This window comes from Planococcus citri, chromosome 2 (genome assembly GCF_950023065.1).
Source record: "Planococcus citri chromosome 2, ihPlaCitr1.1, whole genome shotgun sequence".
Classification (NCBI taxonomy): Eukaryota; Metazoa; Arthropoda; class Insecta; order Hemiptera; family Pseudococcidae; genus Planococcus; species Planococcus citri.
Window position 1 is genome coordinate 40,372,913 of NC_088678.1, and position 14,426 is coordinate 40,387,338.

General features: G+C 34.8%; 1 protein-coding gene across 2 annotated transcripts in view; it reads right to left on the reverse strand.

Moving 5' to 3' along the window:
• Positions 1 to 14,426, reverse strand: part of LOC135835772 (lachesin-like) — a 201,284-nt gene that overhangs the window by 116,493 nt on the left and 70,365 nt on the right. For both annotated transcript variants that reach the window (XM_065350195.1, XM_065350193.1), the window contains exon 2: positions 754 to 869. The gene's annotated coding sequence lies outside the window, so the exon portion shown is untranslated. The remainder of the gene's footprint in view (positions 1 to 753; positions 870 to 14,426) is intronic.

Below are 14,426 nucleotides of genomic sequence, written 5' to 3' on the forward strand. Positions count from 1 at the left end.
AGCTTTCGCAAATCATACCAAAGTACGTTAATTTTCAACGAGTTGAAGGAAATTCTTCTCTGGAAAGGACACTGTAGGTTGTTGTTATTCTCGTAGATATTTACTGGAATGCCAATGCCCTCAAACTCGAATTAAAGATATGTGTGTTTCCCTAACGAACACTTTTTTTTTCATTTTCAACAAATTTAATGAGCTCTTGAACAATTATATTCTACTACAGAAAACTTGGTTTCCCATCCCTCTGAAACTATTGTTTGAAAGTCAAGGCCACTTTGGGAAAAAAGGGGCATGGGAGGGCCAAATAATTCGATATTTTTTTACGTTTTGTGCTCAAATTAGACGATTTGCAGCATATATCATATTTTATGTACCCATATGAACATCTCTCATTCTCAGCCCCCTCCCCTGACCTTCACTATCCGGCACTTTTTCTAATTAGCCAAATTAAGTCGAACTTGAGGGATTGGGTTTCTTTGGGATTCAGATCTAACTCTTACAGTGAAGAGAGTCGGAGTTGCAAATTGGACCAAACATTTTTTTCAAAGGAACATAATAAGGGACAAAATTGATAAAAATAGTCAAAAGTGATACTATGGGTGATCAGGAATACTTTCACCATTTCAAAATTTCAGTATACAAAGTCATCCCCATCTCATTTCAGGAGAAAAAACTTCGATAATTGATCAAAATTACTCATACCTAAGAGTAAATTAGATAATCGAGATAAAAAATAATATTTACATACTAACTTACCAATTGAGACCAAGCACAGGTTGAGCAGCTCTCTGTGGAATCCCTCGATGGTGAAACTCGATCACAATACACCGATGGAATTCCGTCACGTCTGTCGATGGAAATAAGATGGTGTTCTAAAATAAAACACACATACTTAAGTATAATTCGAATCAAATTCCTTCGAACAAAAAAAAAAAAAAAACTAAAGAAAAAATACGAGAGATAGAAAAAGGAAGGACAAGAATGAGATGCTTCGATAGTAAAGAAGAACGTACGAAAAAGAAAATAACCGAAGGAAAAAAAAAGTAGGAAGAAAAAAATTCAACCTAACTGCAAATTTTTAAGATAAAAAGTAGCAAACGTGGGTGGAGAAGGCGATTAAATGTAATAAAATTGAAAAGAAACGCTGCACGTTCGGTTTTTAATAAAAGAAGTATCACGTACACACGAGTAGGAGAAAGAGAGAAAAACGTATAGAAGATTCGAATAGCTCGAGTGTTACATTTAGGCAATGAGAAGACAATTTTATCGTTTTGTTCAATTACGACCGACTAACTGGCGTTGTACGCTTTTTGCGCCGTGATGCAGCGGGTTATACTGTACGCAACACGCGCCGCACGCTCATACGCTCACATTGGCATGGCAGCGAAATCGAAATCGAAATTTTGTTTCAATGTAATTGAATTCCGATTACAACGATGATAATTTGACCGAGAAATGCGGACAAACAACAGATGCAGTGTAAAAGCCAGCAAAACGTTATAAGTATTAAACGATTTCGAGACTTGGACTGGACGTACGTGGCTCTCCACTTGCATTCTCGTCTATACTTTTTCCAACGGAAGCTTCGAAAAATGAACGGAAGGGGATGGTTTGAACCTTATTAAAAAATTATATCGTAATGTGTACGTTGTTCGAGCCGAGTCATTTGATTACATTACGTTTATAAGTGAATATATTTATTTAAATGTAGGTACCTACATGTACGAGTATTGCTACAGGATATGATGGACTTTTTGAGGTCGGTAAATACAGTACCAAAAGGTCGTTTGTTATTTCAAGAATTCAATAAAGTTTAACACGAGCTTGGCGCAAAGTGAGGTCTCCCTTGTACGAGTGTGGTTATTTTCTACATGTACATGGCTCAGCAAGTTATCAAAATGTCGCGTATTAACGCCGGTGGCTCGCCCGTGTATAGCCGAAGAAACAACATCGTAATTCACATGTGCTGACATTTGCAGCAATTAACCATAACGTGTTGGGCGCGTATGTGAAGAGTGCTCCATAAACGGTTACGGTAACGCGTACAAACCATGGATATGAGCTGTGAAAATGCGTTTATGAGACGAGTGAAAGGGGAAAACTAGAAAAAGATAGAGAGAATGTTGAAAAATGTAACTAAGTGTTAACATTCGTACAATGCAGTTTATTATTATTATTTTTTTTTAAAGAAAAAAAGCGACACTTTCAGAATCAACACTTACAAGGAAACCTCTTGAGGTGTCACACTCCGATTTGAACGGGACCGCGATTTTTGGAAAGAGCATAGTCTAAAACCCCCAAAACCAAATTTTCAGCTGCTCAAATTCATTTTACGATTTTTGGCGAATTTTTGAAAATTCAAAATTGATTGTTTTTGGCGATTAAGGTTTTTTTTTTAAAAGTACGTACTGATCAGTAAAAATGGTCAAAATAAGTTCCAAAACTAATAATAATTACCCAAATCAAAATTTTACAATTTCCAGCTATTCTGGAGCCTCCAGCGCGATTTTCAATTTCTCCAGAACTTTGAATTTGCTCCAGAAGGCGTGAATATGCAGTTGGGCAGCTAAAAATCGAGTTGTGTATTATACTCGACCTGTTTAACGAGTTTATCTACATTTGAGCCGATTTTGAGAGTGATACCTCAAGAGTGGTTTTTTAACCAGCTTTATTCAAAATTAAAAAATCCAAAAAATCAAAAGATAACCGTTTGTGAGGAAATTTTTGAAATCTGTGCGAATCGCTGTATTTCTTCAAGAACTAACCCCCGGAGCGCAAATTCTACCATTTCCAGCCGTTTTGGAGCGAGAGTGGCACCTCAAAAAACCACTCATGAGGTGCCACTCTCAAAATCGGCTCAAATGTAGATAAACTCGTTAAACATGTCGAGTGTAATATACAACTCGATTTTTAGCTGCCCAACTTCATACTCACGTCTTCTGGAGCAAATTCAAAATCCTGGAGAGATTGAAAAATCGCGCTGGAGGCTCCAGAATAGCTCGAAATTGTGAAATTTGGATTTGGGGGGTTAGTTTTGAACAGAATACAGCGATTCGCGTGAATTTCAAAAAATTTTTACACAAACGGGAAAATTTAGATTTTTTTGGATTTTTTAATTTTGAAAAAAGCTGGTCAAAAAGCCATGTTTGAGGTGTCACTCTCAAAATTGGCTCAAATGCGGATAAACTCGTTAAACAGGTCGAGTGTAATATACAACTCGATTTTTAGCTGCCGAACTTCATATTTACGCCTTCTGGAGCAAATTCAAAATTCTGGAGAAATTGAAAAATCGCGCTGGAGGCTCAAGAATGGCTGGAAATGGTAAGATTCGGATTTGGGTAATTATTATTAGTTTTGGGACTTATTTTGGCCATTTTTACTGATCAAGTACGTACTTTTTAAAAAAAAGCATAAATCGCCAAAAACAGTCAATTTTGAATTTTCAAAAATTCGCCAAAAATCGAAAAATGAACTTGGGTAGCTGAAAATTTGTTTTTGGGGGTTTCAGACTATGCTCTTTCCAGAAATCGCGGTCCCGTTCAAATGGGAGTATGTCACTTCAAGAGGTTCCCTTGTTAGTACATTTTTAGAACCGAATTTTGGACTGGAAAATAATTGAACGAATTCAAGTTTTTATATCGCTGTCGCATGATTCTTTTGGCTTGGCATCATATATTGCATCATCGATCAAGATTTTTTTTTAAGAGAACGTTTTTAAGTGAGAAATCAATTCTTGAAAATGATTCACGAGATTGGAATACATATTTCATTAGACCCAATCAGTTCTTAACTTTTGCAGTAGCCACTAGGCAGATTATCAAATATGATGAGTTTTATTTTAGGGAGGCAAAAAGCTCAGCATTTTTTATTTAAAGCGCAGACTTTCAAGTGAACATTAAAAATTTTCAATTTCAAAAGGAAAAATAAGAACTAAAAAATAGTGGCATCTTTTGTCAAAAAGTGTTACGTACACCTACTCGAATAAAATGTCTTAAAATATACACGCATCTTTTAGAAGATTACTCAAACTGAAGACATTCTGTGGTTATAAACACAGAGTTCTGTTTTCGTCAATCACTCTGCCCCAAACCCCCATCTATTCGTTGAGAAATCCTGCACTTTACTCATTCCACTAGAATCTCCTCCCCTCTGCTTTCAAGAAATCTATACATCTGGGCACAGGCAACAGTAAATAGAGATACGTAGGCGGTAGATAGGCACGCGTCAAGGTAATTAATTATTAATACCGATGAGAAACCGATGATTGTTGAGATTTATAATAGCTTCGGTACAAAAACAGTTTTCGCTTCGCGCCATAGAAAATTGTACGAGAAACGCTAAAAACGGCATCTAATGGATACGAATATATACGGATGCTGGGGTGTGCATCGGCGGATGTGCAGAGAAGAGTATATATGGCAAATTACTCTACTGTTCGGCGGATACAATGTATATAATATAGGAGAAAAGCTCCTCTCGACCGACTGTATACGCCAAACTGGCGTTGCTCTTCATCAACTTGTCCATTTAGCATATAAAATGATACGCGTCAAAAACAGACGAATGCAAATAATTAGTTCATTAACGAACAATTGCTTTTATCTGAGATATAGCCTACGTTTCGTACATTTCGGCTACGATAATACACACCTCCCCTTCGCACCGTGTCGTGTCGCGGTTCGGGGAATTCGAAAAGCTTGACAGGAGCGGGCTAGTGGGACATATACTATTTACGTTATGGAATAATGTGGTTGTATAAAGTTCGGCGGCTTTAGTCATATTTCTACCGTGGCCCCGCTCTGTTTTAGAGCAAAATACACAATAAATGGAATGTTATAAAATATCACGCAATTCGCAACTTTTTTTTTACTCTCATCTGGTATGTAGGTACTCTTTTCCCCTCGCTTTGGTGCTGGTAAACGTACACTTTCGAATGCACGAAGGATTAATGACCGAGCTATTATACGTATGCTGGAGCTTGCAATTGAACTGTAAAATTTAAATCGACAATAAGAAAAAAATTCACCGGAAAAAAGCCAACAAGCAGCAGCGCCGTTTAATCGAGTCTATCTGATATTTCATCGAGCTCGCGAGCGTACACTCGTAGTTGTATAACGGGGTAAAAAACTGCCTATTATAATAGAGGTACACGGTACACCTACCGCACCTTCACCTATTCGACGATTCTCGTTCGATTTTCCCAAACGCGTGAAAAAATTTACCCTTCTGTTTCAATTGCTCTCATCGGCGTGTCGTCGTGTTATTCGTCGACAAATCGACGAGAGTTTTTAAAATTAACGTCTGTTAGGTAAACTTAGCATTAACTCGTTTGAGCAAAATTATCGTTATTTACTTAGCTATACGGTATAGAATTTTAAATAATTTTACCGTGTTTTATTTTCAAATATTGTAATAATACATTTTTAGTAATTAGTTCATACTCCATACGTACATATGTAAGGGAGAGGGGGCTAGTATTAATGCAATTTGAATATCCACATTTTAAAATTCAATCAACAGAAAACACTTTGCACATCAATGGTGACTATAAGAACATTTATCATGCTAAGAACTGCATACAAGTGACGATATCAGTGTTTTTTTTCAGGAGAAATTAGGACCTTACAAATACTATTACCCTCACATATGTATAATTATGTATGTACCAAATCAGCCCCCAAAATACAATATGCGATTCAAATGTGACCAGTACCTAATAAGTACACGGAAAAAAAATTATGAATAATTTTTACTATTTCACACAGTAACTGGATCCCATTCAAAAATATTGCGATTTTTACTATGAGATTAGTAAATTTTACTATGAGAGTAATAAATTTTACCTAATTCTATAGGTAAAATGTATTTTTTGGCTGAGTAAAAATCACTATTATTTTTGGATGGGATCCGGTTACTACACTGAAATAGTAATTTTTATTGGTTTTTTTTCAGTGTATATTTCACGCTCAAAAATGATCAAATAAACTTCATTTTTATGGATTTATGTTGTTTAGAAAGATTATCTCTTGCCGAGTACGAGCTTTAGTTTTTTTAAATTGTCTCATAAATGAATAATTAAATTAAAAAATCAATGCATCAGGTGTCTGAGCACCAGCCAAGCATTCACTCACAAGAAAATTGAAGTATATTCATGCTCAGTAGTATCAAATTTTTGATATTTCAGTGCGAGAGTGAGTATCAAACAAGTTGTAAAACACTTGCACTGCGTGGTCACAAAAAACACTTGCACCGCGTGGTCACAAGTTCATAACTTTAACTTGTGTTCAAAATAATCAACAATTTAAATTGTCTCATAAATGAATAATTAAATTAAAAAATCAATGCATCAGGTGTCTGAGCACCAGCCAACCATTCACTCACAAGAAAATTGAAGTATATTCATGCTCAGTAGTATCAAATTTTTGATATTTCAGTGCGAGCGTGAGTATCAAACGAGTTGTAAAACACTTGCACCGCGTGGTCACAAAAAACACTTGCACCGTGTGGTCACAAGTTCATAACTTTAACTTGTGTTCAAAATAATCAACAATGTTTTATTCCTTTGAATTTTTATTTAATAAATTTCTTCTTTCTCTTTTCAGGACTCCGCAAGACTTACTGGTATTGTAGAGAGAATGATGGACATACCGGCCAGCAACCAGCATTATGTGACTTTAGATTCGGTTGTAAAGCTCATTAGAGCCCACAAACGCAAGATACGCATAGAGGTAAGCATAATTTTCAATGTACCACCTTCTTTGAATATTTTTTTGTGTGTTACTTACCTGGCTGTATCTTTCAAGGTGTTCAAAAATATTGTACAGTCGTTTAATCAATGCATGTTTACTTACATTTAATTTCATTAATACAACTTGAACACTTACATTCTCTACAATAAACAATCATAAGGTAAATACTTATTATTTCTTTTTTTGTTTGTTTCAGACAAACACAGTTTTATTAAATTGCTACCGACCGTATCTAGCAAATCTGTTTCATGCGTCTGAGGCAACACTAGTTAACATAGTTTTTCTGCCACCACTACCACCACTAGTGGTGTGAAACCAATGAGACCGTTTCCTTTTCTACATGTTTTTTTTCTTCGGTGTTTGTTTACTGTAGATTTTGAATTAGATGTGTAATAGGTAATTAAGTTTTAAATTTTTGATCCTTGAATTTCAATTTTTTTTTAGTTTTTTAAAATATGTAAATAACCATAATTATAGTGATTTTTTCTAGAATTATCACCAGTTTTCGTCTAATTTTGTATTATTTCAATGTTTTTTTATCCTTTTTTTTTTGCAAAGAATGGGAATTGGCAATATTAATTCATGTGTTTTGTTTGATATGACTCAGTGCTGCCAACCCACATTTTGTAACAAAAATTCTCGCTTGCTATGCTTGTTAGTATTGACCCTACATAAACGAAAACATTATAGGAAAAAATCTAAACCAAATTAATTGAGCAAATTAATATCCAAAATGATGAGCTTAATAAAGGTGGGCCTGGTTGGGTGTTTGATTAAGCCCCAGAATTAGACGTCTTTCCCTATCAGTTATTAATAAAGAGAACATATTTATTGATTTGAGACCATGTTTTCCCACAAAATGATGAGCTATTCGTGGGTAAAATGTTTGAATCATGAAAATATAAAAAACATGAACCTATAGCATTTTTTGAGTTTTATTTGTGAAATCATTGTATTCAAAGTGCTATGCAAAACTGAAATATTGAAAAAACAAAACCATAGAAATGCTTTTTTGTCAACTTTTTGAAGGTTTTTCAGGTTCGCCTGTTGGGGAAACTATTTGCTTTTGAGAGTGTAGTAGGATCAATTTTGGAAAATTGAAGCTTTGAAAAAGCTTAAAATCCTGAATTCCCAACAAAACAAATGAATGTAAATTGAAAATTTTTCGAAAAGAATTTAACGACATGAGTAAAATACATTACCTAGTCAAAAGCACTTTTTAAATTATTTTTTTTTTAAATTAATGAGAAAAAAAATTGTAATCACGATCGTAAAACAAGTCATCTGACAGTTCACAAGTTGAACAAAAATAAAAACTAGGTAAAAGAAATGCCTTTGACTAAAAAATGAAAAAAAATCTGGACTGCGAAGAGAAGATTTTTAATCAAATCATAAAATCTTGTTGTGAATTCGATCAAAACATGGGACAAAATTTGGTGAAATTGCGAGCTTTGCAGTGGCAGTACCTAATGATGAAAATAAAATTTTGTGTCATGTTTTGGCCTGATTTCTGACAAGATTTTGTGACTTGATATGAAATCTTCTCTTAGCGACCCAGTTTTTTCCCCCATTTTTTGGTCAAAGGCATTTCTTTTATCAAATTTGTTTTCACTGTCTTAACTATTTTTTTTTCTCATCAATTTTTTAAAAAATAATTTAAAAAGTGCTTTTGGTTAATGTTTTTCACTCATGTTGCCAAATTTTTTTCAAAAAATAACCAATTCATGTTCATTTGTTTTGTTAAAAATTGATGACTTGAGCTTTCTCAATACTTTCATTTTCCAAAATGATTCTTCTTCAAAAGCTCAACTTTTTTGTGATTTGGTCAATTGAACAGGGTACCCTACTACACTCTTCAAAACAACATGGGAGCCTAGAGAACCTCCAAAAGGGTTTAATCTATGTACCATCATCATCAATGGCAAATTTTGTTCAAATTTGAAAACGAATGTCTCAATGACAACACAGTTGTATCGACTAGGAGTGGGCGCTTCAATATTTTTGGAAGACAGCAATATGAAATACAATACTGCCGAGGAAGGTGACTGACAAAAATTGGACTAAGACCATGATTTGGGCACTAAACAGAGCTTGGTGTCCGAATCATTGGATGACTAAAGTAAGAAGCAGACCCTAGCTACACACCATGTAAAATCTTTACACCAAATTGCAAAAAGTGTTGATTTCTCCAAGAATTCAAGGAAAGGTGTAGGGTTAGGGTAACTGCTCAGCATCCAGTGAGCAATGATCCATACCTGCGCAATGCACCACTGCTGATGGTTCATTGGCAGCATTGCAACAATCTTCAATGACTAGTAATGTTTGAGCAGTTGCAACTTCGCTGCAGGTGTTTAATGTGTTGATCCCCAATAAAATTATGGACAAATAAGCCAAATAGGTATGGTATACAAATTAAAAATCAGTATCAAAATGAAAGTGGAACAACTCTGTGAATATACAGTACATGTGAGATCATTACTTAAATTTTAAAATCTTGAGTTTTTAATGTACCTACTTATGTTTTACTACAGGTTGAAAAATAAAAATAAATGTCAGCATATGTACCAACCACTGCTATCAAGATTTGTGCAGTAATTGGGCTATTGTTTTTAGTCAGTTTGCATAGGGCTGGCCTTGTGAATCTGTACAACTTGTATGCAACCAACAGTAACAGATTTGAATACTTTTAATATGTCTTGATAACAGAGTGTTGTCTACAAATGTTGCTCATAGCACTATGTTTTGACAACATTGATCTTAAGGATCGAAAAAAGTGTCTCAGTGAGAACAAATTAGCTAAGATTAGCAAAGTATTCGAAGAATTCTTCAAGAATGTTCAGGAATCTTGTGCACCATTTGAGAAATTATCAGTGGATGAAATGCTTGAAGTGTTTGTAGCTGTTGTGCCTAGAAGAAAGTACATTCCTGCAAAGCCAAACAAATATGACCTTAAAGTATTTTCATTGGTTGATAATAAGATATAGGTAATACCTATGGAATGGAGGTGTACTGTGGCCAGACACCTACAGGCAAATCCATCCCTTTAAGAGATAAAAGTAATGCAATTAGCTAAACCAACTCCGGACACAAATAGATCAATATATAGGTGCAGACAACTGCTTTACATGATTGATTTGGCGCATTGATTGGCAGACTGTAACACAACATAGGCCTTAAGGTAACTCTAAAAAATAATTTGGTGTTAATGACACAGCAACATTGGCGGTGTACTACAAACCAAAAAACAAAAAAATTGTCCTCCCCATTCAAGAAGACTCCAGAAACCACAGCCACCTCTACTGCACGTGCACCAGTGTCTCAGATATTAGGAAAATCTCCGCTGGTACTGCTGGTACTTCTCAAGAAACTCCATCAAATAAAGAAAAATCTCTCCCTACATCTACTGTTTGAAAAAAAGTTCATCTCATCTTTGGAAATCAAGGGACTGCCAAAAGCTGAAACTTGTAAAAATAATAGAAAACCTCGTGAAAAAGGTAGATTGAAAGTATTAACAGACACACCCGAAAGGATGAGATTCAGAGGAAATCTGATGAAAAAAACGGATCACTGAGGAGAAAGCAAAGAAAAAATATTATTTTAAAAAATTGAATTAATTATTTATAATGTGAGTAGTTAATTGTTTTAAATGTGCTATAATAATACAGAAGTACTTTTGTGAATTTGTTATTTGTGACTTGAATAATTATTTATAATGTGAGTAGTTAATTGTTTTAAATGTGCTATAATAATACAGAAGTACTTTTGTGAATTTGTTATTTGTGACTTGAAATGATCACATGCAGAATTAAAATACAAAAACATTGAAAATCATATTTCATTAGAGTATTTTTGTAAGTGCTTAAACTTCAAAAAATTGAAAATGATTCAAACCTCTCTGCTGGTTGGAAAGAGCTGCTTTCACTCAGCAAAAATTATTGCATTGTTTCTGATTGTAAAAGCAAGTCAGTTTCATTGTATAAATGATTTAAATTTATTACATACATAAAATATTAGAATAAAAAAATGAAACAAATGCTTTTTTCAGCAGAAAATACGGCGCTGATTCAACTCAAGAAAAGGTGTCCTTCCATAAGTTCCCAAAACTCTAGAAGGAAAGGCAGTATGGACTAGTTGGCTCAATGTACAAAACAATAAAGTTACTAAGCATAGCTTGGTTTGTAGCAGGCATTTCTCTCCATAAAATTTGATGAACTACTATTCTATCTTTTCAATATTGATTTCAGATCTATTTCTGAAATCTTTCTCAAGTTCTTATGGGATCTGCATTGAATATCCTACTCTTTCAATAAGCTAAACCTTGACAAAAATTTTTGCTGGTACCAGAGATAAAATTTGTTTCAAGTAAATTACAAAAAATCAAAACAACCCACGATTCTGTTTCTCGGTTCTACAGCTTTAAAATTTGCTCAAAACGAAGACAAGAAAATAAGAAATCAAGGATTTAAACCGAATGCTCGGCATTTAAACTGATTTTATGTGTGGCTTGTTACTAATTTACAGCGATCAAAATATCAATTACTGCCAAAAGCGTAGGTTGTCGGAGCAAAGTCTATTTTTTTCTCGCTATTTTTTCCAGGCTAAAGGACGACAGATTATGAGGGTGTCTCGTAATTGGAGTGCGGATCCGCACTTTACCCTACGTGGGTTATTTCTTGTTGAAATTTATCGCCACAGAGGAGAGGCGTATTTTTTTCTCCTAAGATGTTTTCGGGTGTTGTAATATCGTTTAACACATATTTTCACCAGCGTCGAAACATTTTCATTTCCGTTTCGGCAATTTTTTCCGCCTCTTGTAACGTGTCAAGTCTTGGTTTTATGTCACGATAGATGTTTTTTCTTCTCTGTTTGCTCGTTTACTCGGAGCAAACGCCATGGTTTCTAGCCGAGTGGAATTGATGTGATGGATGATATAAAATTCAAATTATTGGATCGGTGACGAGATGTCCTATAAGGGGAGCATTTATAGAGTACAAATGAAATTTCAGGGTAGTTTTTAATGAAGTTTTTTTATTGAATGAATTGATTGTATGTCGAAGATCGAGAAGGGGAAACGTGCAGGGAATTTTTAAATGAACTTTGTCCATTTTGTTCGTTTGCTCATTTTAGTAAAAATATGGAGCAAGAACTACTCCAACATTTTGCTATAAGCTGTTCTCATTTTATACCAAGCGTAAGATTATAAGAAAATTCACGTACGTTGGAAAACAGAATCCTCTTTTTTCTTATTGATCTTCATTTCACAGGCAAATAGAAAAGCGTTGTCTACGGACATTATTCCACCACTTCACAAAACTGCTCAAGTTACTATAAGAGATGAGAAAAACGAAAAAGGGTCTAGGTAAGGTATAATATACTGCTTACTTTTACGCGCACCGACTGCAGAAACAATCTTCATTATTTAATTGAAGGAATTATTTTATTCTCCTAGTCGAGTTCATTCGAAAAGTGTAGTTAATATATAAATTTCAAACTGTATTGTAATCCTCTAACTTCCACAATATTCTTATACATGCTAAAATATTCGAATTTGTAAAAACGATATTTTACAAGAACCATGTACTTTTTGGTCGTTAATTAAAAAGAAACTTTCATTTTCTTTCATTAGAATTTCTAATGTAAGTTTACAAATTGAGATGAACTTCAAAGTGAGAAAAATATTCCAAGTTTTTTTTTAAAACCCAAGAATCGAAATGCAATGAAAATATCTTTTGGAGCAGAAAAAAATTAAACGGGTGTCGGGTACCTATGAGACAAACGAAACTAACAAAACGATTCATCATCATCACACATCTAAATTTCTTTAATAAAGTGCAAAAAAAGTACAAATAGGTACATGCCTTCTACTTTTCGAACACTAAAACAAGCCCATCTTTTTACCGAGCACTTCTGCGTAGGGATGCTTCTGTGAAAAATAGCATAGCAAACATTTGACAAACAGAACACCCGGGATACAATTTCAAGGAGACAATGAACAGTATTATGTCCAAGACTTCTGTACATCGTACAATAATAATGGTGAAACTGTTATCGAATTATAAAAATCACAAAGTAGAAGAAAAATTACTCACATTAAGAGTACAGGGTAGATATTTACACATATCTACTGGAGTCACCCCTACAGTATCAAATTACAGAAAAATTCCAACGATACATATAAACACAAAGCACCGCTAAAGAAATGAAAGTGAAAGAGGGTCACAGGAGGAAGAAAATAGACAAAATACCATAAAACAAGATGCACCTATACCGACAAAAAAAAAAGAGAAAAGGAGATAAGTGGTGGTATTAAGAGTAGGATTCGACTCATAATCTTTTGAAACCAAAATATTTTCCAAAGGCTTTTCAGTGCAGTTTTCGCAATATCATAGTCACCATCATACATGGAGCAGGGAGAAGAAAGGTAATCCTGTCGTCCGCATAAGTAGGACGACCAAAAAGTGTTCATTGATGAAACAACAAGCTTGGGAAAGAAGGCAGGGTGTCAGATAGGAAGGTTTAATCCTTTGCCGCGCGGCTGTCTGGTTGTGTGCGAGAACAAGCTGTAATAGAATTTGTACACGCTTGTTAGAGCACTAATTAAGAAGGATGTCCAACTTTTATTCGACGTTAATGGGTTGATAGTAATGGAATGCAACGTTGATACGACTTTTAATATGTTAACTTGATAATATGTTCGATAAATAGAGACGTGCACGTAGACAAACGTGTAGAAACACAGCCGAAAGGTAGATATGCGTGTAGACTTGTTACACGTGCGAGGAAAAAACACCATGCAGAGGATACGCGATATCGTATTAAATTGTCGTTTTCAATTTGCACTCGAGTAAACGTGAGTTTTTCGAAGGCTGTGAAAAAGTTGTGTAGACTTTTCACGAAAGGGAGAAAGTCGACAAGCAGCGCAGCGCCTGCCTATTCGTTTAATTTTCTTCGATTCTACTAGAAAACATTCGAATGCAGGAGGAGAATGAGGAGGACTGCGAAATGAGAAAATTTTTTATTCATTATACGTTAATCGGTTCGCTGTTCTTATTCTTCTTCTCGATCAATTAAAACGGTTTTAAAATCACAAATTAAACTAAATACGCGCCGCCGCCGAGGCTAATTAAATCTCAAAATGTTAACTTTACGAAAGAAAGTTAAAATTTTTCCGACGAGTTTTTTCCTTCTTTCGTTTCGTCTCGATGCTGGGCTTGGTGCGTTCGTTCGGTTGTTGGCACTAGAGGCGAGACATTCGTTAAAATTATTTTTAAACTGGGATACTACTACTACTACCACTACTAGTGCCGGTGGAGTTGGGAAAATAAATAAACGACCTTAATAATCACTACGTTTTTTTTTTCTTCGCGTCTTCTTCTTCATCGCAACGAATTTTCTTAATTAGTTAATGTTACCGGTAACAAAGCGAGGTAATTTGAAAAAAAAGCTCGAGTTGGTAATTTAAAGGACGTTCGAAGAAGGAAATTAATTGAGATACGTAGCATAGTCGAATTACTCTTTTGTCAGGTAGCGGTGACGACGACGACAGCGGTTCGAATTAGTCGAAGTGCTTTTGGGTACCTATGTAATACAGGTAGACAGCCTCCCGTACACAAGAGCAATGAAAATCACATACGATGTTGCAAAGGTGAAATTTTCTCAAAGGAATAAGAAATTAGAAAA